At 44.4% G+C, this 24595-nt stretch overlaps 1 protein-coding gene and 1 long non-coding RNA gene across 10 annotated transcripts in view; one reads left to right on the plus strand and one right to left on the minus strand.

The window, feature by feature from the left end:
• Positions 1-24595, minus strand: part of EXTL3 (exostosin like glycosyltransferase 3) — a 154487-nt gene that overhangs the window by 127261 nt on the left and 2631 nt on the right. For 5 of the 9 annotated variants that reach the window (XM_061461114.1, XM_061461115.1, XM_061461105.1 and 2 more), the window contains exon 1: positions 6140-6602. The exons of 2 other annotated variants lie outside the window; for them this stretch is intronic. The gene's annotated coding sequence lies outside the window, so the exon portion shown is untranslated. Of the gene's footprint in view, positions 1-6020; positions 6603-24595 lie in introns of those variants that run through there. 2 more of the 9 variants (XM_061461110.1, XM_061461112.1) reach the window with 1 other exon arrangement.
• On the plus strand, positions 13650-16199 carry LOC133273487 (uncharacterized). The gene is made up of 4 exons (XR_009744838.1): positions 13650-13853; positions 14351-14509; positions 15658-16026; positions 16117-16199. It is a non-coding gene; the product is annotated as an uncharacterized LOC133273487 (long non-coding RNA).

The following is a 24595-nucleotide window of genomic DNA, read 5'->3' on the forward strand; positions in this document are numbered from 1 at the left end:
TAGCTTCTGTACAAAAGCCTTGAGATACCTGCCAGCTCCATCTCAATCCTTACCCCTAACTAACTACACCCTTGGGACATTTGCAAAAGGCTCGGCACTATTCATCACTGCCACAAAATAAAAATAAAAAGGAAAGTCAGAATACCCTGGAGGCAAATGTGAAAAACCAACTGCAAGATTTGTTTGAATGTTTTTCTTACTATGTTCATTAAATCTTACTTTTTGCTAAGAATTCTAAGATTAACATCAACAGTAACACTTTGCAGATGGCACTGATTCACAGCTTTCTCATGAAGAAAAGTAGCCTCAAACCTGCTTAATAGGTACAAGGTGTAAGACATTTGCAGGCTACAAGAAACCAACAGCAAAACACCAAAGGGCTTCTGGATTCATCAAACCCCACCTGCTTTGCAAGAAAGCAACTGTGTCAGAATCTACTCCATGTTCTGCTTTTAGTGATCAATGAAGTAACAACCACACAAAACTCCTGTTAAAGATCATGACAAGGACAGTTCTTGCCTTCCTCCAGGTCCTTGGTTTTGCTTCCTGACACACAGTTGAGAACTCACAAGGAAAGGCTCAACAACAGCTAATTGTCAGATGCCACAGTAATTAGTGGCAATTTTCCAATGCATCCATCTCTGGTTGGATTTCCTATAGCTGGCTCCTCCTCAATCCCCACATTAAAATGAAGGTACACAAGGTAGGCGGCACATTCATTTACAAGTACCAAGGTCTTCCCAGGAGAGACGCCTAAGAAAAAAAAAATCTTATGTAACCAAGGCATGGGTTGGGTTTTTGCCTTCCCATTTGCTACAGGATTATCTTTATTAATTATCAGAGAGCAATGTTACCTGCTCCCTTACATACATTATTAGATGTACGATGCATTTCTGGTAGTCAATGGGGTCCTGTATCACATGTTATCTCTGGCCAGCAAATAACCTCTAATGAGGAAGACAAGATCACACTTTCCTGTCTTCTCCTGGTTACACATCACAGCTTTGAAGTTACTACTCTGCTTACACCAAGGGTTTCTACGCTATTTTACTTGCAGACCCTTACAACTTTCCCTGCAAACAGAAAGGCTCCCAGAAGCCAATTCAGGACTGCTTTGCTTAGACTTTATAGACCCTTAGAAAGAGACTCACACCACTGTTCTATATAGTTAGGCTCTGCTCTCAACTCTGAGGCTCCCCACTTGTTTGGCAGTTCTTCTTGTCACAAGCTCAAACGCTTCCATGCCAACCTTTTCCAGGCATCATCTGCATATCAGCAGTACTCCATAGCCTATACTCCACTCAACACCAACACAATTCAGAACACATCACTTCCCACAAAGTGCCCACTTGGAGCAGACCTGCAATATAATTACTTCCTCCTGCCCATAATAGAAACACTAAGACGTGTACAAATTTCATCCCAATGCGTTCCTGCATTACATACGATGCGGAGGCATTTAATCAAGGGAGGATGAAAGATAGAGAAGTCTTTCCAGCATTCAGTGACGTGCTTAATTCCATCACATTCAAATCTGGCCCAAGAAGGTGGAGTACATACAGGATAGGGAAAAGAAAAGCTTATCCTCACACTGATAATTGAGACATGTTGACAGGACAACATAACTGAGGGTGTTGATGGTTTTAATTGTACTGCCTTTATATAAGCAGAGGACCCAATTCCCACAGTAAGCTGCCAAATTTGAATTCATCATCCATTTGGCAGGACTTAGAAAGTACTTAGCCTGTGAAGAAATGTCCCTTAAGGAAGACAACACACTCACAGGACAACAAATTTCCTGCTCCATGGCATTTTGACTTTCAAATAAATGTAATTCACTTCCAGATGAATTCATAAATGACCAATATACTGGCATAGGTTTGAGAGGACCACATAGCTCCATCCTTTCATGTTACACAGAAGGGCTAGCGCAAAACACCAAGAAAGCTCATACCACAGAGTCAAATGTCAGAACATACACTTCAGCACAGCAACATTCATACCAAAACACAACAGTAACAGAAACAAACCTCAGGCTATCTGCACTGCCACTACCCCTAAGCAGAAAGTCAGATAAGATGATACCTGCAAATAATTCTGAATCATAAAAGAAAGCATTTTATGAAACAAGACAGATAAAAGGCTAACCAGCTGGAAACTGCACATAAAGTAAGTAAAAATGTTACTTGTGCAGTACACTAGAAAAGTGACAATTTTTTTTTACCCAAAGTTCATGGGTAGGGTATAGGCAGAGAAAACACATACCCCCCCCCAATGCCACGCAACAAGATCCCAAGCATTTAAGAAATTGGCTGTAAGAGCAAAAAACAAAACACCTTCTTTACATCCATTACCGATTACAGATAGTTTGGAGTTTCAGTGGTCCCTCCCACTTGACAGACATAAAGGATTCATGTTCTGGATGAGTCTCCATTTTCTCTACTCCACTTAATTTTAATCAATGAGTGACAGGTCACTTTGTAGTGTTATTTGTTATGTCAACATAGCCCTGAGAAACCAATGTCCACTCACCAGGTTAGCAGGGATAAATGCCAGCAGAGGGAGCACAGCAAACCTAAGCATTTCTGATATGAAAGGCTTTGGTATCTTAAAACTTCTTCAGCAAACACTAAATAAAAAAAAAAAATAAAGCTACTGGAACTTGCTTTTAAATTGCTGCAGTCTTGATGGGAATGTCCAGCAAGTCAATGCAGAAGCTACGAAATATCCTTTCAAACCCGTTTGTGACAGATTAGTCAGTCCTCTAAACTGCTCTTGCTGGTAACAGACATCAACTAACTAATAGCAATGATTTCACAAAAATGGGATTTCAATTTGCACTTCAAAACTGGCTCCGCAGCTGCTGCATAACAACATCAATGTACCTGGTGGGCCGGTGCTCAAGGCTTCCTACGCCCAGGCAATCCAGGGATTGATTAGCTGTGTGCCACAGAGCTGTACACACTCCGGTCTTTATCCTCCCTAAAAAACAAAACAAAAAAACAACCTAAAATGGCTTTGCACCTTTCCTCAGGCAACATCCACCACCATCATCTCCATCTGACAAACAGCCTCTACACTGCAGGAGCCAAACTTAACCACGACAATCGCCAGTAAATAGCACTTTCAAGTATTCTCCAAGAAGAAAACTACAGGCTCTTTGCTTTAGACACATTTAGAGGATGTGTCTAAATTGCAGCCACAGAACTGCAAGCATATCATACTAACTTTAGTCCAACAGCACAGCCTATGTAGCATGGGTTACAGGAGACAGCTACAAGTCCCAGCTGTGTCCTCCAAATCCCATGGGAATGCTTCCTCTACTGCCTAGCCACATGCTAGTGAAGATATGCCTACCTGTACTGAAATAGCACTTATCTAAATATGCCTTGACTTTTTATTTCACAAGAAAGCAAATAAAAACCTCATGTATTTTGGTTTTGGGGTGGTTAAGGCATACAAATACCAGTCTGGGCTAAGATTCATTCACTACAGTAGCAGCAAAAAGTCCACCTCAAGTTAAAAACTCCAGAGTTAGGAACTGCTTCAAAATAGTCACAGTCTGTTCCTGCCCTAAAAAAAAAAAAGGAGGTTTTAACACAGATCGCAGGTAGAGACAGTAGCACTGGAAAAACCTATGTGCTGGTGAGGCATCTGGAGCCAGTGATCAGGAGGTCCCTTCCTGTGTTTTTATGAGGTCTGCAAAGCAGAAAAATTGCCTCTGGACTGGGAACTAATTCACATTCGACTGCTGTGATCTTGGCTTCAAACAGGTAGTATGTATGGTGAGCTGCATGTCCCACCCCAGTGAAATCATCACTGTGGGCAGGGGGGGAAACACCCCGGGGAAAGCTGGCAAGGCAGCTGGGAGAGGTGACAGGGGTCAGACAGCACAGAATAAAAGTCTGGCAGCAGAGAGTGAAAGGAAAAAATAATAAATAAATGGAGAACAAATACACCTAGCCAGAAAGAGAAAGACAAACTCTAAAAACCTAAGATGATAGTGTACTGGCATTTCAAGACATGATAGTCATGGAAAGAAGGTTGAAGCTGGGCTCTGGCTCCACATACACAAGCAAGCTCTGGGAATGCATAAAAACAACATTCAACTAACCAGTGAACAGTCCCAGAGATCCATGCTACAAATATTCAAGGGAAGATGACGATCTTTCCCATCCCACCTGAATAGCACAAAAACAACCCTCCAATTTTGCCATATATCGCTTGGAAACAGTCTAAGCAAAGGCAATTCAATAATCATGTTTTTCTTGTTCTACACACTTGCTGCTTTTACTCTGACTTGACAACTGCCAAAAGCCATCCTTACAGGCAAACAAACATGAGAGCTAACAGTCTCCACTTGAAGAATTAAGAGAATTTCAGAAAACTATTTTGGACTTCCTTTCTGCAAAAAGACATCAAGAAGCTCAAGAACTGTACCACAGCTGAGCTGCCAGAAGAATTCAGCTGTACTATGCTCAAATGAAGACAGTCAATTACCCCTGCTCCAGAATCTTGTAACACAGAGCTCAACTAATGCAAACCCCTGTTTCTGGATTTAAAAAATAAAAAGAGGTCTCCCAAAGCCATGAGTAAACAAAGATAAAGCTGCATATAATAACTGGACTCTCAGATAGTACATGAAGTTAAGGGATTCAGAGGAGAACACCTCTCTCCCCATCACCACATAATCAGACTGTGGTTCATTTCTGATGCTTCTTCTGTACAGAAACTAGCTTAACTATTCATTGCTTGATAAAGCCCAACAATGTACAAAACACACCCCACATTTCAAGAACCCTACTATCTTAAACATAATCTATTTCTCCATGAAAACATAAATATCTTTGACAACCACCTGCATGTAACACTCCTTTCAGGAAACAAACTTATTCAATCTTCTTCATACAGATGTTAGACTTGCAGCACAGGAACACAGACATTTTAAAGCCAAGCTATCATACTGAGATATCAACGCACACAATTTATCAGGCACACGCATGAAAACAGATCAGAAACTACTCGCTGAGACACTGAATGTTCAGATTCTAACACACAAAGCAACAGCACAGCACATCTGGAGTGCTTCTCAGCATCTTTGTGAATCCTTAATACCATTTTAACCATTTCCATCTCCTCCAGGCTCCAAATTGTTTGGTTTGGGACCACTGTAACTGGGTGTTAGGCAGCCAGAAGCAATGTATTAGTCCCGCAGTGGTAAAATATTTGACTGAGGAAAGACCCCAATGTTTTTAAGCAGTAAGACACCTCATATGGGGAAAACAGCTGGAAAAACAAAACAACACGAAACTCTACTTCGGCAAACAATTCAAATACAGGCATACCAGGAACGCTGAGTAGACAACAGCCTCGTCGTTTCTATCCTCGCCATCTCGTAAGGCGAAACCCCAGCGAGAGCAACAGGGAGCACGCCCCGATCCGGTGCGAGGGAGCGCGCTGCCGCAGGCTTTGTCAAGTTTCCAAGCCACGGGACAGCCCTGCGAGCCGGCCAAAAGCGCGCCGGGGTCAACGCTGCCGGTGCCGGCCGAAACTGGACCGGGCACTAGGCCTCAAGCCCCCTCGCAGATACCTTGCCTCAGGGCGGGGGACGGGACCGCGCCGGCCGCGGCGAACCCCTGAAGCGCAAGAGATGCCGCAGGGGGACAGGAGGGGGTTCGGGCCGGTGCGCCCCGGCCCTTCGCAGAGTGAGTTCAGCGAGGCGGGAGGGAGAGCAGGGGCCAGGCAAGGAGGCTGGAACCCATCAGTAGCGCCTGGGCGCCGGGTGCCACCGCAACTCTCCCGCCATGAGGGTCCCCAGCCTTGTGGGGACCCCGCCGCGGTGTCCCTCACCCTGTGAGACACCCGAAATGCCTCTCACACTGCGAGGGATTATCGCACTGTGTCCCTAACCCTGAAGGACTCCGCACCACCCCCAAGCCTGCTCCTCAGGGACGCACAAGCCGGGCACCCCTCCCGCCTCAGGAGGGCTTCCCCCGGACTGCACCACTCCAGTCACTCACCCGGCCCCACGGACTCTCCCGGGGGTGCGTGTGCGATGTGTGTTACCGCCGCGAGTCGCTCTCCCCACCTTTCCCACACCGCCCCCATACTTCACCGTACGTGGTACGGTCCATCCTACCTCTTGGCGCCCTCACTTCACCCTCCTGGCAGAGCCGCGGTCCCGGCGCCCGCTGCGCCATCCTCCGCGAGTGGCTGGGGGGGGAGCCATAGCCGCTGCCTTATCGTCCCACTCCGTCCGCCCTCCCCTACTCCCCCCCCCCGGTCCGGACACAGTTGGTTTGATCCAAGAAGCCGGCCGGTTTTCTCTCCTAAACCGCTGGATCTCTCACGTCTTCGGCCATTTCCGACCGAACCGGCGGAAGCTGCCGAAGTGGTGGCGGAACTTAACGGCCTTATCCGAAAGGTGGGCGGAGAGAGCCGAACAGGCGCGGAGCGAGCCGAAGGGATGAGGGGTGGGGAGCAGAAACAGGGAGGAGGAGATTCGCAGCTCGGGAACCTGCAGGGGAAAGCCGAAGCTCCCCAGCTCTCCTCCGTCTCTAGCACGGAGAAGGACCCAAACCGTCATGGGCTCACACCCTTACCACCCGTCCCCTCCTGGCTCTGAGAAGGGGTAACAAATCGAGGGGGAACTCCGTCCCTTTAAATAGTGGAGGAGGCGGAGCGGCTGCTCCCTCCCCTGCGAGAGCCCGCCCGCCTGCCACTGCGCAAGCGCTCCGGGGGGAGGCGCTTTTCCCGCCTAAATGCGGGCACGTTCCTTGCTACTCTCCCATCTCGCTGAAGTGCCGCCATAAAGGGCCGTTTCACCCGGGCAGCCACAGCCAACCCTTTAACCACCCGTAGGAATGAGGCCTGAGGGCGTGAGGTACGTGCTGAAGAGATTAACAAGGTGGGGTATGTGCACGTTCCCATAACCACCTGATGTGAATTCCTGCAAGGGAGAGTGAATTATTGGCGCTTCCTGGGCTGGGTCATGAGGAAACCACTAGATCCATGCCAGTGAGTCACAGAATGGTTTGGGTTGGAACGGACCTTAAAGTTCATCCAGTTCCAGCCCCCTGACACAGGCAGGGACACCTTCCACTAGACCAGGATGCTCAAAGCCCCATCCAGCCTGGCCTTGAACACTGCCAGGGATGGAGCAGCCACAGCTTCTCTGGGCACCCTGTGCCAGGGCCTCATCAGCCTCACAGGGAACAACCTTTTCCTAATACCTCATCTAAATCTCCCCTCTGTCAAATAATTTCTCTTGCGCTGTCCCTACATGCCCTTGTAAAATGACTTAACTGTCATTCTACAGGAACAACCAAACAAAAAGTTAACCTGGCTCTAAACTGTATCTAAATAATACTTACCCACATGAATCAATTTTAAAACTTTCATATTGTAATCCTCCTGGAAATTTCAGTGACTGTTAAGATGCAATCCAAAGCAGGAAGCAGCAACCCAGTATGGTGACAGCCAAGCAAAACTCCAAGTGGATCTTGGCAATGACTGAATAATGGCACAAAATACCAGCGCTGCCTCTTTGCTTAAGGCTCCCTCCCCTTCCAAGCCCCGCTACACTAAGGAATTAGCTGCATTTCTGTAAAGTTCCCTTGAATTCCTTGAGTGTTACAGCTAACCGTGCTTCCCCTTCATCTCAAAACAGATCCTTTGAAGTCTTCCAGAGATACCCAAGAAAGAAGACACATCCAAATACCTAGACTACCCCCAAACTCCACCCTGGAACAGATGGTGAGCTTATAAACAGAGAAGTATCTGGTAACCACTGGTATGAAAAAGCTGGCAAGCAACAGCTTATTCTGTTCTACTAAATATTCTGTAGTTTGAACTATATTTAAACAGGAGTTAAAAAGAAATAATCATTTCATTCATATATAGCATAATCCCAAAACACCTCCATAACTGTAACTGCAGCATAGCTTGGGCACTACGCTCTTGTCTGTTAAAAGCACTTTAATGAAGCATTCAGCACAGTCTAAACGTAAATTAAAAGTGACTGCAAAACAAGCAGTTCGGTGAAGTACAAAAGCATTTTAAGCATGTGCTTTGTTGCATCAGACTGCTGGACTCAAGGCTGAGAGTTCCCAGCACTTCAGCTCACCCTTGAGTCGATGCTCTTTAAGGGGCCTTGACAACAAGCCAGGTTGCTGACAGTGCTTGAAAAGACAGAAGACTTGGGCAATGCAGACTCCACTTGCAGAGACCTACGTGCTTAAGCCAGCTGTTCCGTTGGTGCCCGGGTTCAGTTACCACAATGTAAACTGGGGATAATTCTTCATACATGACTGTAAACAATCTGAAAACCAATCTGTTAGAAATTATAGTCCTCATACAGTAAAGAAGGCTGGTAAGCACGTACACAGGTGGTTAAAAAAACCACTCTCAAAGCCCCAAACCAGAGTCAGACCTGAGCATGCACACCACCCACGATAACCCCAAATCCGCTTCTAAAACTCTATTTAAATAATCTTTTGGGACACTGCTCTGCGGTTCCTTCTGTGAACTGAGTGAATCATCTGTGTTTGCTAGAAATCCAAAGTGATAGCATGCATAAAACCATCATTCTGGATTAAAGCCACTTTGGTGAAAGACTGTAAAAGGCTGTCTGCTGGGATTGTGTTAGAGGTCTGCTGGAGACCCCACTGCTGGATTTGGATGTGTGCAGAGAGCTTTGAAAAATTACTAGACACAGAAAAAAATAATAATAGGAACTGAATGATAAAGGAGTCTTAAAATCCAGATATAGAAGGAAGAACAAATACTAACAGCACGCCCTGTAAGTCTGGGATGTAATAGCCAACAGAATTCTCCACAAAATAGGCACTGAACAAACGAGAGGTGATTCGTCTTTAGACTGTCTGCAAATAGTGAGGATGTTGTAATAAAAGCTGCTTGTGATCACTCAATTCAAGCCTATTTTTCACAAATTGGTTCAGTTTAAGCAAAATAAAAGCAGTCCTTTAAGGTTTTTAATTTCAAAAAGAAAAATTGAGGTAATTAAGGGAATGAGTTTGAGAAGCTGATGGGGTTGAATGGCTGAAAGGCTCCAACAAGAAGACCTTAAAACCAAAGGGGAAAAACCATCTGCCATTTGCATCATGAATCGAGGAGGCAAATAAAACAGCACATGTAAGGAAGCTGGAGATTGGAGATAGTCACAGTCAAGACCCCAGATTGAATACAGATGCTGCCTTGCAGCTGAGTAACAAGGAGAGTAGGGGCAAAGGCATTGTGGGGTACAAGAAAGTCTCCCTGCAATTGCCCAGCCAGGGAGAAATCAATCCCACTGCTCAGCGCCCTCTGTTCAGGCTGCTGAAACATCAAGTCCGCTAGCTAGTACTTCTAACAAGTCTACACAATCCCTCAACTAAAATACGGAAATCTTCACAATAAAAGCCTTGAAATGCTGGAATAAACCTCCTCGTCCCACAGCCCATGTTTGAAAGTGCCTATGCGCATGTGTGATTTTCTTCTGTAACCACACGGCATCCCATTGTTATAGCCTGCTTCAACTGACATCTTTCCCAAATCATGGAGGCCTCTACAACATAATACCTCTGCTGAAGGAAGGAGGGCTAGAGACAGCAGCGTTCAGGGAAGCCACTGCAATCAGTTCCAGATAAGACCTGAGAACAGAGTCTGAATCAAAACATAAAAGGCACAGAAATACTCAGTGTAAGTGCACCCTGAGATCAAAGATTCATTGTGCTAAAATAGCTTGGCACTCATCTTTGATAAAATAACTAGGTTCTTTTGACAAAAAGGCAGTTGGTCTTCTTTACTGTGATTTTAGCAAAACGACAAGGAATCGGGGACTTTCAGTAAAGGGGGGAAATGGGGATCGATAAGGAGAATGGTGAGATCGATAATAATCACGGGTGTCCATTAAGTGCTGCAGGTTTTTTTGAAAAGCAGCACTACAAAGTTAAATAATAAGTAATAATTGACATAGTTTTGAGCACAATCTATTTCAAGGCCTAACTTTACTATAATGTACCCAAAATGCTTTGAATTTTAAAAAATATATATCTAAGTAGTACAGGCCTGCTGCCAAAATCGACCACTAAAATAGGGAAACAGTTGCCAGCTGCTGCTTTTTCCCAATGCAGAAAGGATATTTCCTTCCTTCCATCTGTAGGTCACTCAATTCAGTTATTAGTGCATTAGACACAGAGAAACCAGCTTCAAGCTGAATCAACATGAAAATATTTCTCAGAATTACAACCTTCTATTTTTTTTCTCATACCTGCAGGATTTTTAAGTGTATTTGCAAATGCACAGGAACGGAAACCCCGAGTCTGATCCCTTAATACTGAAGTCAGTCAACCACATTGCGTAATCTCATTAATAAATTTATCAGGCTCCATCTTCACAGTAATTGGGTTTTTAGCCCCAGTTGCACAATTCCCATTAGGAGGCTATTCAAGAACCTCCCTTCGTTTGAAGCCATTCTGCTCATTTCCAGCCTAAACTTACTCAGAGCCATTTGTTCTTGTGCCAGAATTGTCATTTAACTTAAATAACTCTTCCCCCTCTGTGGTATTTATGCCAGTGTATTTATAGAGAAGGAATATAATTTTTCTCTGCCTTTTTTTGTCACTGGCTTCCCATCCAGGCTCCCTTTTTGTGAACCAGCTCCACTGCTCTCGAGATCATTTCCAGTGGACACCCTCCCCTACATCTTTTACAGTTGAAATCAATCTTTCTCCTACATGGACAAGGAATACATAGTACATTTTAAACAATGCCTCACTAAAACCTGTTGTGGTAGCATTCACATTTCCTTGTCACTAGTGGAAATAACTTGGTTGACTAATGTGGTTCTATTATGCACCTTTATCACCAGGACACGAGAATTACCCTATGATTGATTAATACATTCCAATTCCAAGACAGAAGCCCCAACTTTCTCTCAGAACTTGCATTAAAAAAAGAACTTGCATTTGCCTACAGGCAGATTGTACTAAAGTCATTTATTTTTCTGATGTGATGTCCTATTTTTTCCTCTTTTGGTGACACCTACAAATCCCATTGATTTCTGCTGTATCATTCGTCAATACACTGATTAACACTGGTCTTGAGATCAGTCCTTGAGGAACACTTGCTAACTTGCCCAGCAATCCTTTTTCAACCGTCGTACCTTTTCTCCTATGACTACAGGATTTATTGATGCAAAACAGAGAGCAAAATACTTCAGTTCTGATTGACTTAAACTGTCTTGCTTTACATTTTTGTCTTTTTTTTCCATAACAAAAGGCTGACTTTTGCTGGTGGAGCACAATAAAGGCATATTTCTCCATCAATCAGGCCTCTGGCTAAACTGGAAAGCTGTCCTATTTTTACAGTTGGGCATTCATAAAAATTAATAAACTATGCAAGTCAACACATTTCATGTTAAAAATGGTAAATGAAGTTTCTTAATGACTAGTCTAACTTTTTAATTGTGCTTAGGAGTTATGTCACAAATTGAAAAAAACAATTAGAATGCAGGAAAAAGGTATGTAAAACTTTAAGCTGAATGTGCTGAATACATAGTTTAAATTAAAACAAACTGGTTTATTGTACAGAGGAATTCTGCAGCCTATAAATAGAACCAATTTCTATCTATTCAGCATGTCGTCAGGTTCTCAGAACTTGAAACAAAATTAATTTCTATTCTCATGCAAAGGAGGAGCGGATGTTCCACTTATATGAATATAGCAAGAACTAATTCATTAAACATTTAAACACAGATCACTTCTGCAGTTCAGTTGCCCATGCAGCCATGCCTGTAACGTGTGGTGTTAGCAGGACAAAGGAAGCGCAAAATTAGCAAGCAAAGGTGGACAAAGGGGAGCAGGACTGCTCCTGCTAATTGTAGTCCTGCCTCAAATGTTGTGAAAGTATATTCACAGGTGTAGTTTGGGGGCAAACTGAGCTGATGTAGACTGTACTCATTGCAGTCCTGTGAGCTTCCATGGGCATTTGCAGTATCGTTTCTTGGCACTGGTGATGGCAAGAATGAATCACAGAATCCCAGGTTGGAAAGGACCTCAAGGATCATCTGGTCCAACCTTTCTAGGCAAAGCATGACCAAGACTAGATGGCCCAGTACCCTGTCCAGTCAGAGCTTAAAAGTGTCCAATTCTTGGGAGTCTACCACTTCCCTGGGGAGATTATACCAGTGACTGGTTGTTCTTATGGTAAAAAATTTTCCTCTTATGTCAAACTGGGATCTCCCCAGGAGTAACTTGTGCCCATCACCGCATATCTTTTCCATGGGACTCCTTGTAAAACGGAGTCTCCATCTTCTGTATAGCCACCTTTTAAATACTGGAACATGGAGATAAGGTCTCCCCTGAGCCTTTTTTCTCCAAGCTGAACAAGCCGGGCTCTCACCCTTTCCTCAAACGGGTGCCCAGTCCTTGGATCATCTTTGTGGTTCTTCTCTGGATCCTCTCCAGTGGGGACCAAAACTGGACACACTGTTCCAGGTGTGGCTTGAGAAGCACTGAGTAGAGTTGGAAAATGACATCTTTATGTCTGCTGGTGATGCCCTTGTTGATGTTCACCCAGCATCCTGTTGACTTTCTTTGGACAGAACTGCACACTGTTCAATTCTATTGAGCCTGCATCCCCCAGGAATCCCAGGTCACTTTCCACAGAGAAGCTCCACAGCCAAGTAGATCCCAGCCTGAGGGATTTGGACTCCATACAGAGTAAGACAGTTCAAGGAACTAATCAAGAACTATGTCTGCCAAAGAAGGTGATTTCTCTTGTTTTTTCCTAAATGCAAACCCATGCATTCAGTGCTGGGTGACAGGTGTGCAAACATTGGCTTCTTTAATTTAGTTATCATTCATAGATCTCCTTAAGAGCAGATCTGTAACAACCAAGTCAGTAAGGCTGTGGTTCTCAGCAGAGATCGATGCAAGCTGCTTGGACCTAGTGAAGGAGAGGACCATGTACTGACACAACCCTGCGTACACACTGCCCTCCTCCTATCCCTTCTCTCCCTCCCTATAAATTCATGCCTACATGCACAAACTCCGCAGAAACACACAGCCTGACGCAGCACATCAGTTTGAAATCTCATCAGCAACAGAACCAAGCAATGAAGCTTTTTATGGTGCAAGTACAGAAAAACAGAGATCAATGAGAGGGGCAAACCAGATAATGAACATGGAAGTACCTCCAGCTGGAGTGGGGAGGGATTTGATCTACCACAGTACGTACGCTGCTATGGATCAGGAATTGTTGTCCCCAGTAATCATTACCTCAGTCTGAGCCCTAGGAAGTTGCTTCAGCTTCCTTATTGGAAGGACATTCTCCAAGTCTTCCTCATTCACCTTGTCAGTTCTGAAGTGCTTTGAGATCATCCAACAGATGACAATAGTTGTGCTTATTCAGTACCAGTACGGGCTCCCAAGAGAGCCAGAACAAACAATAATATGCCCTTCTGATTACAGCAATATTCTACTAAAACCACTGTGTATATCGAGTTGTAAATTCAATCAAATTTAAATAATAAAAACCTTCCCTTTCTCTCACCAGTGACAGAACAGTACAACCCTTTGCCTTTTTTTTTTTTGGTAATTAAAAATAGGTTGAACTTTAGGAGTGTTATTGCACCACTTGAAGCAGTAGAAGAAGTGGACTAAAGTGCATCATAAAAAGATGCCACTGGGATCAGTTAAAGTCAACAAAATAGAAAACATTTAGAAGGAACAAAGCCAAAAGCCCAGAACCAGATTTAAACGTGGCATATGCTGTGGCAGGAGGCCAGTGGAAGGAGAACTTGCTAGAGGAGTAACAACAGGGAGAGCTCCCTGCTGCAGCCCATGGGTCAGGTATGATCGGCCAGATAATCAGGTGTCATCAACTAGTGCAGCTGGGATAAGATCAATGAAGCAATGCCTGTTTCAACTTGCCGAAGCTCCAGCCTGGCATATCTGAACTCAGCTGTAAAAAATTCTCATCATATTACGCCATGCCATTATAAACATTGAGCTGTTATACACCACTTGCCATCTTCAAAGAGCTTTAAAACCTAATCCTTGCCACCACCTCCTTAGATGCAGGAACTGTTTTATAAAGATGGAAACAAAGGCAAAATGGTGAAGTCACTGGCCATGGCTCCTAAAAGGTTATTTTTAAAACTAGCCAAACACAAGGTAGAAATTCAGAGATCCCAGTCACAAAGTCCCTTCACCAGGCAGAATTTCCCTGTGTTTCCTTGACAGCAGGAGACATCTACTCCCTAAAATATTTGCCCCCAAACCTGAAACCTCATATATAGATTCTTCTCAAGTGTATATAAGACTGATTTTGTATCTTCTCTGCACAGGCAGGGATCAGCAAAGCAGCAGAGGAAGTAAAATGAGTGAAGTGATGCTATGATGGAGATCAACAGGAAGTTTTGGCCACTAACTTGCATTTCAGCTGATGTGGTTTAACCAAGGGAAATAAAGGACAAAAAAAGGCAGCTAAGCCTCCTCACTATAAGGTCAGTAAATCACAATTCCTAAATTCTTTTCTCCATTTCAGGTTTTTTCTTCAGGGAAACAAAATTATCTTAAAATTTACAAGAAAGCTATGAGTACAAAGTTACTAATGCTCTGCTCAGCAGAGATCTTCAGAGGAGCCTAGAACTAAAAGAATATTTTAACAAAATGCCAGAAACAGGAATAAGTTACTGAAGGGAGAATAAACCCAACACACTTGTGTTTCTAAGCACCTCAATAATGTTATCAATAAACCCAGATGCATCCTTTCCACAAATGCAGCAGTGACAATTGATTCAAATAGATGACACTTCTGTAATGTGCCTATTTGACTCTCAAGCTGAAGCAGATAAAAATTCAAAGATTTTACTTCCTTGGTATTTGTATGTTAATACACACAGCTTTAGGGAAATTGTTGCGACTCAACTTACATTTCATTCTGCACAGTGAGTGACATTCAAGTACCTAACCGCAAGTTTCATAGTGCTCCCAGTCATAGCATTCACATCTCATAGGCTGTCATTAGCCTGATGCATTATCTTTTTTGGAAAAAAATCTGTCATGAGCACCAGGCTCCCCTTGGTTCAGACAGGCAGGAGGAGAGCTGACTCATCCTCTTTTTTCCCTTTCATCCTGATTTGTATTGTCTCCTTTTCAATTTAGTTTTCCCATGTTATATAAGGAGAAGGAGACGGAGACTCCCTTTTTTACAAAAACTGGAAAGATAAGGGGTGATGGCACACGTTACTTCTGGGGAGATTCCAGTTGGATGCTAGAGGAAAATTTTTCCCAGTGAGAACAACCAGCCATTTGAATAATCTCCCCAGGGAAGTGGTGGATTTCCCAACATCGGAGACTGTTAAAATTTGGCTGGACAGCGTGCTGGGCCATTTAGTCTAGGTCATGCTTTGCCTAAAAAGGTTGGAGAAGGTGACCCTTGAGGTTTCTTCCAACCTGGTATTGTAGGATTCTATGAAGGGGTATGGCTACATGTATGTATAATATGTGTGCATGTGCAAAGGACGACAAGAGAAAGAATGTGTTTTGAACCTCCACCTATTCCTCTTACAGTTCCTTTTTGCTTCCTCTCCTTGGAGGTATTTTATTATGAAATTCAAATGAGTTCTCCTTTCTGTTGCTTTGTTGAAAGAGAAAAATAGGACACAAAGCCAGCTAGGAGGAAACGTTCATGATCTGGAGTCCTTGGACTTCCTGAAGTTTCTTGCTGTGTTTCTACAGAAAGTGGGTAAGCAGCTACACCTCGCACCAAGCCACTAAAGTTTCTCCATCACCAGCCAGTTTTAACTAGGGCTGGTTTCACCCAAACCACCACTGCACTTAAAACAAGTTTGACTGCAAATAGAGACCTCCATTCATGGAACTGGGGTCTACCAAGGCAACAGGGGGGCCATGCATTGACTTTGGTTGATCTTATGACTGAGTTGGAAGATCTCTCCCTCATAGAGACTGTCTGATACCCACTCATGCAAACTGGAGCTGCACCTCTCCCCAAGGCTCAGTAAGTATGTGGGCTGTCTCTTATGCCTGTCTGTTTTTCATTAACTTATGCAACCTCAATTACACTTGCAGTCCTGTATCTCTTTGTCAGGCTTGACTGAAACAGGACAACAGGTTCAGAAGTTACTGGGTTGAGCAAACATGCATATATGTGGAATGGTAAGAAACCTGGGTGAGTCTGAGTCTCATTTTGCAAAAAAAACGACACAGATGATCGTAAGGGCAAAACAAGGGAGTGCCACCATGGATCCAAGCAGAGATCCCAAGCAGTGAGCTATCCACAGTGAAGAAACCAAAAGGTTTAGGTGTAGCCACCTGAAACAGTCAGTTATTTGGATGTACTCGGTAATAGGCAAATGTCTAAAATATCACATTCATAAAGAAACCTCTACCCCAGCTTCTTTCTTTAAGACTAATGAAGGGCTGCATCAGCCAGCACTAGAACAACACTAACCAAGGTCTCAGGGCAGCTGATGCCAGACAGGACCACCCATAGCAGAATCGGAGGTTGCACCAGGCTCCCAGAGTGCTTCACCAATAAGTTTGGGGTCAAACTACAGAAACACAGGAGAAAGAGAGCTGAGATGAACCAGAAAAAGCCCATCCCTTTGCTTCAGGCTGCACAAAGTTTAACTTAAATATTTTTTTTGCAAAAGTCCATCCAAGGTTCTCCAGGAGCTTTTCAGACTATGGTTCAGTCAGGCTCAGGTCAGTGGCAAACCACATAGAGGAAAAGGTCTAATTCAATAATCCCTTTAGTTCATTAAGCCCTCCCTTTTCACCACCATTGTGATTGTTTTCCTTTTAATAAGGTTTGGAAGAGTGATGAGAGATGTACCATTTGAAGTCTTGCTTTGGCATCAAGATTCAGGAAGCCCTGCAGTCATGAGAGTGCTGTGCAGTTTTCACAGGCACAAGGTTGTCCTGAAACAGCAAGGAAAAAGCACAGGAACCAGCACTCCTTCTCCAAGCTAGTGCCAAGACACAAGGAGTCAAGAAATTTATATAAATTTAACAGCAAACACAGCCTATACTCAGGTAACAACCTCCTTTGCACTCAGAGTTTAGGATTACTACTATGCAGATTTCCTCATTAACAGTCACAGGGTGAGAGCTTGTATTTGCACATGTGACAGCTGGTTGTACGCAGCTAATGGCCAATGTCCCCACCCTCCCCTCCCACAGTCAGCATGGCTCAGTGCATGCTGCAAGTCTTCCCATGCACAAAGTATGCAGAGGCAACATTAAAAACCAGGGCAACTAGCAGCAGTGCATTGCTGGTCTGGGGTCTTCTTCAGTTGGGCCTTCAAGGCAACATGAAACACAACAGATCAACGAGCAGAGAAAGTCCTCAGGTGGCCAAAGATTCATTGTAACAGGCAGAATCATTCCCTTCATCCTCTCTCCAGCCCCCACTTAATTGAGTAGCCTGGTAAATTGATGAATTACAGTTAAATGATCTTGCTGTGATGCCTCATGCTGATGAATGAAGAACACCCTGCCAGTTTCCTAATTTCAGGTGATGGATTTGAGCCGAGGCTGCATCACAATTCCTTATGACTGACAATCTCAGCTATTTTCACTCTTAATCTTGATATTATTTGATTGAATAAATGCAAGGTCATAATTTCCTAGGTGGATACAGTTGTTCAAAATACCAGCAGCCCTCTAATTACTTTTAACTGCATAAATAATAAATAAAAAAAAAGGTGAAGAATATTCATATAAGAGCTGATCATATCTCAGCTTTGTTGCTGGAAGATACCAACACCCAGAACACACCTTTGCTAGAGCATGAATGAGCAACTGTGAAGTTACATTTGTCATCTCACAGCCCTAAGCTCTTGTCATCCATCCCTCAAACCTCAGGGACACAGACCCCTGAGGACTAACATTTCTCATGATCAGTCACAGTCCAGAAAATTTTTGTCTTTTACTGTGTTAGAAGTTTGATAGGAGGCAGCTTGGCTGAATGGGAGTGTTTTGAAGACATAGGAAGCAGGGAAAGGAGAACTATTAATTTGCATCATTTTCTGTCAGCACACGCACTTTTATAATAGGGAGGACCTTAAAACTCCCACATTTGAGCCTTAGTGAACAGTTTGGGATACAACCTGATTTTTCCTTCCCATTTTCTTTGCCCTCAAAAGGCACAAACAGGAGCAAAAACTTCTCCAACTCGGCTGCACAGAACTTTCACACAGATCTCTGTACAACATCAGCTGGATTGAAAGATGTTGTGTCATGTGTGAAATATTCCAGTGCTTTATTGTGCAAGCTCCTAATTATTAATGTCTCGGCTCCACATTTCTGCAGCAAGATTTATGATGTAGCTTAGGGTGGTGGATTTGAACTAGTTTTCCCTCAGATCTATGGATGAGGAACCACAGAAATGTTTTCTATCCCCTCAATTTCTGCAGACTCCGGTGCAGAAAAAAAATAAGGAAAAAAACCAAGCCCCTCAAAAGAGGAATCTAGGTGAAAATTATCCTTCTCTGCCTCCACCACTACCACAGTAGCATAAGTGTCTTTTAAACAACTTCACAATGTCCCTTGGGGACAATACAGCCAAAGCTTTGCAAAATTGCACTGCTGTATCTGTTTTTAGGGGATATAAAGCACATGATTGCAAGTCTCATTCCTTCCCACCAAGGCCTCCCAAAACTGGTCCAGAAGCGCAACTGCAGCAGGAACAGGACACAGATGGTCCCCTGGGATCAGGAGAAAAGAGGCAGCTGATGCAAAAGCCAGTGGCCACGCATAACCCTTGTGAAGGGAGCCAGAAGCTGCCCCCATTGAACAATAGAAGGAAATGCTGTCACTGAGCTGACTGTTGTCTGTGCCTTCAAAACCAGCAGTTGGGGACAGAAAAGTCTTGCAAAGGAGAAGCAGAAAACTTCTGGGGATAAAGGGCTTTACTCCTGCATATGATTTTCACAGCAAACTGAAAGGGTAAAATTTTAAGTCTGGAAATGAAGTGATTTTGGAGGTACACACATGGTTGGAAAGTCAAATGAAGCTAATTCCCCTTCCTCCCCAAGAGCATGGTACATTAGAAAAACCTGTGCAGTAAGCAACCAGTACCCTGACTAGTGGCACACGCTGCTCTTACTGGTCTAACAGGGGTAGACACAAACGGCTTGTGCTCCTGAACTCAGTCATATTTATATATTCATATATCCATGTGTGTATATATAGACATGCTGAATCACCTTTTCTGCAAATCTAAAAGAAAACCCCATCTTTTTGCCCCCAGGATGTAGGATCTTAAAAGAATAATTTACATGTGCTATTGCAAAAGTTGCAATAAAATAAGCACTGCTGGTGTCAGTGAATTATAGGTGCTCGCTACAGGCAGGATAATGGGATTTCACTGTGTTTTGTTTCCTCAGAGGTAACTGCATTTTTATCAGGAGGTACAGGATATGAGGCTCTGACACTTCTCTCCTCTGATTCATACACTGGAATAAAGCAGAAATTTGATGGCATCTGCATTGCTGACTCAATCATGTATCTTCAGTGCAGATCTTGTTAGTGCCGGGAAAAAGGATTTGGAGTGGAAAGTGCTCTTCTTGCCTGCACATAGCCTGCAGTGCAGCCACAGCTTTGCTGTTGTGCCTCAAGACTGCACCAGTAAAAATAGGTAAATAAATAGAATAAATGCATTCCTGCCTCCATCCCACATCCACCAAGGCAAGGGTTTCCCCCACCCAAACCTGGCAAAGCAGATTCAACAAAAAAGAATTTCCAACTGTTCTGCCTTTGGAATATACTTTAAATTAAAAGAAAGCAAACCTTGCCCTATCTTCTCCCTGTGCTTTACACCCAACCAGCCTCAGAAAAAGGTAGAAGACAAACATTTTCTTGTTGAGGCTTATTCTACCTCCAAGTGGTTGTTTCCAGTCTGGATTTATTTATTGGATTTTTTTTAAGTTTGAGCTTTGGCACATCTAATTTTTATCCTTAGGGGGAATAAACAAGAACTGCAGTACTCCAGCAAGTAATGAAACAGGTTCTCCTCCAACTCTAAAAGTACAGAGTTGGGACTATGGAGGTGACACAGAAGATAAATTAATACCTTAGAGGATGCTAATGACACATGGGAGCCGTGCTTTCCAGCAGGCAGGCAGTTTTTTCCTCATCTCATGCTCTGGCAGCCCTTGGCAAACATTCACAGCCCCACATGCCAGACCCAGCATGGGATTGCTGCTCCTGTTCTCTTCCTGCCATGCCTCTACCACCCACCCACAGCTGCAATGGATGTAGCTCCTCAGCCTCTTCCCCGCTGTGGTCACAGAGCCAGAGGGACTGTGACATTTTCTGCACTCGAAGTGAGACATTTAGCAAGAATACAGATCTGCAGCTGCATGTATGGGTCTTCATACCCATGGCATGACCTAGTTTGGGTTACCTCATGTTGGACAAAGGCAATACTGAAGGGGACTGACTATACCTCATATCCCTATTTTATTCATCGAGGGTGCAAACAGGACCACAGAGTGTGTCAGACTAAATGTCTTCATTGCTGTCCTGTCTCTGGTGGAGACACTGTACAAAAAGGAAGAGGAGCTTGAGCCTTGTACATCCTCCCAACCCAGCCTGCTTGTGCACATGTAGCTGACATACATGACGTCCACACTCTGGAGACCTTTGGGGTGAGTCCAGAGGAGGCAACCCCATCGGCTGGTGAGGCAGCCCAGGCCATGCCAGATGTCAGCTCCCGCTCATCCACCTGGCCTGCAGCAACAGCCCCACCAAAACCAAGACCCAAAGGAGCCAAAGGATTTACAGCAAGCAAGAACAGACCTGGGGTTTATGGCCTCAATGCCCAGTGCCAGGGTTAGGCCTCCTTTCCATGGAAGTCGTGTCTCATCAAGCACAAGCCTTGGCTGAACGCTCACCCAGGCTGAGGCACGCCGAAAGGTTCTTCCTGGTGCAGCTTGGCTGGTGACTAATAACACATCCCTGTAATCACCTCTTCCCTCCATCACCCCAATCCTGCCAGCACCCACGCATCTTGCACAAATCCCATTGCATTCTCTTCCCTCTGAGACCCCACCACTCTACCAAATGTTGTCAAAACTGAGTCAAAGAATCATCAGAGATGGACAACAAACAGCATCTCATTAAGCCTCCAGGGTTTTGGGAACCACCTCCAACTATAGCCACCACTGACATCTCCGAGTGTGCATGTACCTTCAGGTGTACCAAGCAGCAAACCCTGCCCACACCTGCTAATGGTGCCAATTGCCTTCACTTTCCCAGCTCAACAGTTGCTGAATTTTCCCCATTCCAGTTCATCTCTACTGTTTTATTAATCAAATACAGAAATTCAGCTTTTCTATATGGCACTATACAGTCATTAAATAAAATATAAACACCTCATCTGTACTTAACATCAGGTTTCATCTTCACTGTTTTCACTCCCCTTTTTCAAGGTGATTTGCAATTTCTTTGGTTGCTTTTTGGGAAAGCAGAATGTAGGGGAGGGCTGACTTACTGCTTAATCTCATTTTTGATCTATTATTAAAACACCTGCTTTCTTTCCTTTTTTTCCTGTTTTTACCCTTTCTCTAGGAAGCCAGAAGCCCCAGCAGAAATTACAGGTAGGAGGAAGGGTGAAGTGTGAAATGAAAGCTGAGAGAGAAAGAATTGCTTGGTCTTCGTTTTTTCAGCATTTTCTCATTTTAAACTATAAGGAATCTCTACGATGACAGTTAAGTAAAAGAAAATATGCTGAAAGTGATGGAAATGCAAAGTATTGGCCCCAGTCCCACTGCTGACATACGTGGCCAAACCCTCTGATTGAGGCTGGCACGTGTGTCCCCATGGGATCCCTCCTCAGACTCACTTTTCAAATACAGACGCACTGACATTTCCTCACCCTTTTACCAGCGTTAGTAATTCTCCAGCAAATCCCCAGGCTCAGGGAACAATGTTTGTGTACCATGAAGCCATGCACTCTGCTTTGCAAACTGATGCCACAGCTAAGACTTGGTGAAAGTCCCGGACAGGACCGCAGAGCATGAGGCCAGTGGCACTCACAACATGCAGGAACATCTTTTCTTTTTCTTTAAATCATTTTTATACAACATCTTCAAAAGGTTTGACAGGACCATAGTAAAACATGATCCCTGTAGGGAGTTTATGCAAACTCGTAGCACGTAGCTGGGTAGAGAGCACTGTGAAGGCGCAGCAGCAGTTAGCACCCGCCGCCTTTGCTTCAGAATGCTTTTTAATAGCTTTCCGATTATTTCATTACTTTATCCTCCCACGTTGCTGAATAACAGTGTATATGTCTGCCCTGCAACCCAGTGCATGACCTCCCCTGCCCCAGCTCATGGGGACAGGTTTGATTTCAAGCTAGTAAAGCCAGTCCAAGAAACAAAGAGATTCCCAGGTGGTTTCTTTACCCTCTGCAGCCACTTTACCAGAGGCAGCACTGGCAGATGGTTCAAGTTGAACCAGGAGAGTTTCACTGAAGGAATTCCCACCATGAGGCAGGAGTGTAAGTCCAAAGCTATCTGTAGCATACTATAAGGTGAATCAGGTTGTTCCTAAGGCTGTGCTAGAGGTGGGTCAAGATTCACAGGCTCCCTGAACAACCTGCACCCATCTTGTGCTTTTTCGTCATCCCTTTTGCCACATTTTGGCCCTTTTACATCGCTGGAAACGATTCCTCCTCCTGCTGTGCTTGGAGAAATAAGCTTCTCATTTGGCATCAGGACATGCTTCCACCTCCCAGCCAGATCAGACCAAAAGCAAGCACTGCTTTGCTGCCAGCTCCCGCTGACAGCTGGATGTGCACCTCGCTGCACCAGCAGTTTGGCTGCAAGCAAATGATCGCCATGTGAAACTGAGATTCCCAAACTGGGGTTCCGCTTCCCCTGTAAACCCCTATGCTCCGATGTCTGAGCTGCCCCAGGCTCTGAAGGCTCCAACCGACAGCCAAGGTTCACATGGAGATCACTCCTCAACAGCCCTAGGGAAGGGCAAATGCTCACTAGCATTTCCTATTAATTGAATTAATTTGAGGATTTCCTATTAATTTCCTATCATAAACATTGCTTTATGAACTAATAAAAAGAAAGCCAGCCATCCTCTACCCATCAGAACATAACCAAGTGAAAGTCCCACACACCAGTGCTATTTTTTGGAGGGAAAGAACAGGTTTTAAGTGCCTCTATTTTAAAAGAATGGCCCATGCAAGCAGCCGAAGACTTTGCAGCAGAACTGGGCAGGTTCAGACCCATTTAAAGGAAAAAGCATCCCCAGGCCATGTTCCATGGTAAACTCTGTGTTTTTTCCAAGGGAATATGAGAAGAGCAAGGAAGAGGCATGCAGCCCAGAGAGCAGTTGGGCAAGATGCCACCATCTCTTTCTGCCCCAGTCATAACTGAATGTCCCAGGACCTCCTCTCTGATAAAAGCCAGCGTGTGGGAAAGAAATCATCTTTGATTTCCGTTTCTTAATGGCACATCCTGAAAGAGCCATCCCTGCATGGGAACAGTCAGCAACTGCATTCACCCCATGCAAGAGCCACCAGTGGCCGCCTCTCCTCTACCATTTGAAAGGATACTGCGACCTTGTCCTGGTCTTCCTACAAGTTATCATACATCATAAAACCTTCTGTTTGATATGAGATAGAGAGGATGGATTTTGTGCTTAGTGAAGAGCAGTGAAGCTGGTGAAAGGTTTGGAGCACAAGTCCTTTGAGGAGCAGCTGAGGGAACTGAGGTTGTTTAGCCTCAGGGGAGACCTTATCGCTCTCTACAGCTACCTGCAAGGAGGTTGTAGCAAGGTGGAGGTCGGTCTCTTCTCCCATGTGACAAGTGACGGGACAAGAGGAAACAGCTTCAAGGTGTGCAAGGGGAGATTTAGATAAGATGTTAGGAAAAAATTCTTCACTGAAAGGGTTGTCAAGCATTGGAAGAGGCTCCCCAGGGAAGTGGTGGAGTCACCATCCCTGGAGGTATTTAAAAGACATTGCAGATGTTAAGGGTCTTTTCCAACCTAAACAATTCCATGATTTTATGATTTCCAGCCAGCTGCTCCCAGGACCCACCACAGAATGGCCATAAAGCCAAAACCTGACACAGGACTGGAAACCCTTTTCTCCATCCCAAGGAAGACCAGTGAAAGAGAAAAAATGAAGGAAGCAACCATGAACCTTCGATTCCAAATCACCCAACAACCACAAAATCCTTTTTGGGATGCCCAGTGATCAAATCTCAGCTGCCACAAAAATCAACGTTGGTGACATGGGAGCAGAGGTTCCCTCACCTTCATTAATTTTTGCTGGATATGATTGATTCAAGTTTCTGGGCAGCAGAAAAAGCAAGTTCCCAGCAATGAGTATCTGCTGAAATAAACGGAGCTGGATGTCACCATGATAGGAGGAGCATATGTGCCACTTCCTTTCTCTGTCTCCAGCCTAAACCATAGAATCATAGAATGGGTTAGATTGGAAGGGACCTTAAGATCACCCAGCAGTTCCAACCCCCTGCCAATGTCCCTGCCACGAGCAGGAACACCTTCCACTAGACCAGGTTGCTCCAAGCCCTGTCCAA

The sequence above is a fragment of the Pezoporus flaviventris genome, unplaced genomic scaffold (assembly GCF_033815535.1).
Source record: "Pezoporus flaviventris isolate CSIRO_AGI_PZ_B2104156 unplaced genomic scaffold, CSIRO_AGI_Pfla_v1 ptg000031l, whole genome shotgun sequence".
NCBI classification, from domain to species: Eukaryota; Metazoa; Chordata; class Aves; order Psittaciformes; family Psittacidae; genus Pezoporus; species Pezoporus flaviventris.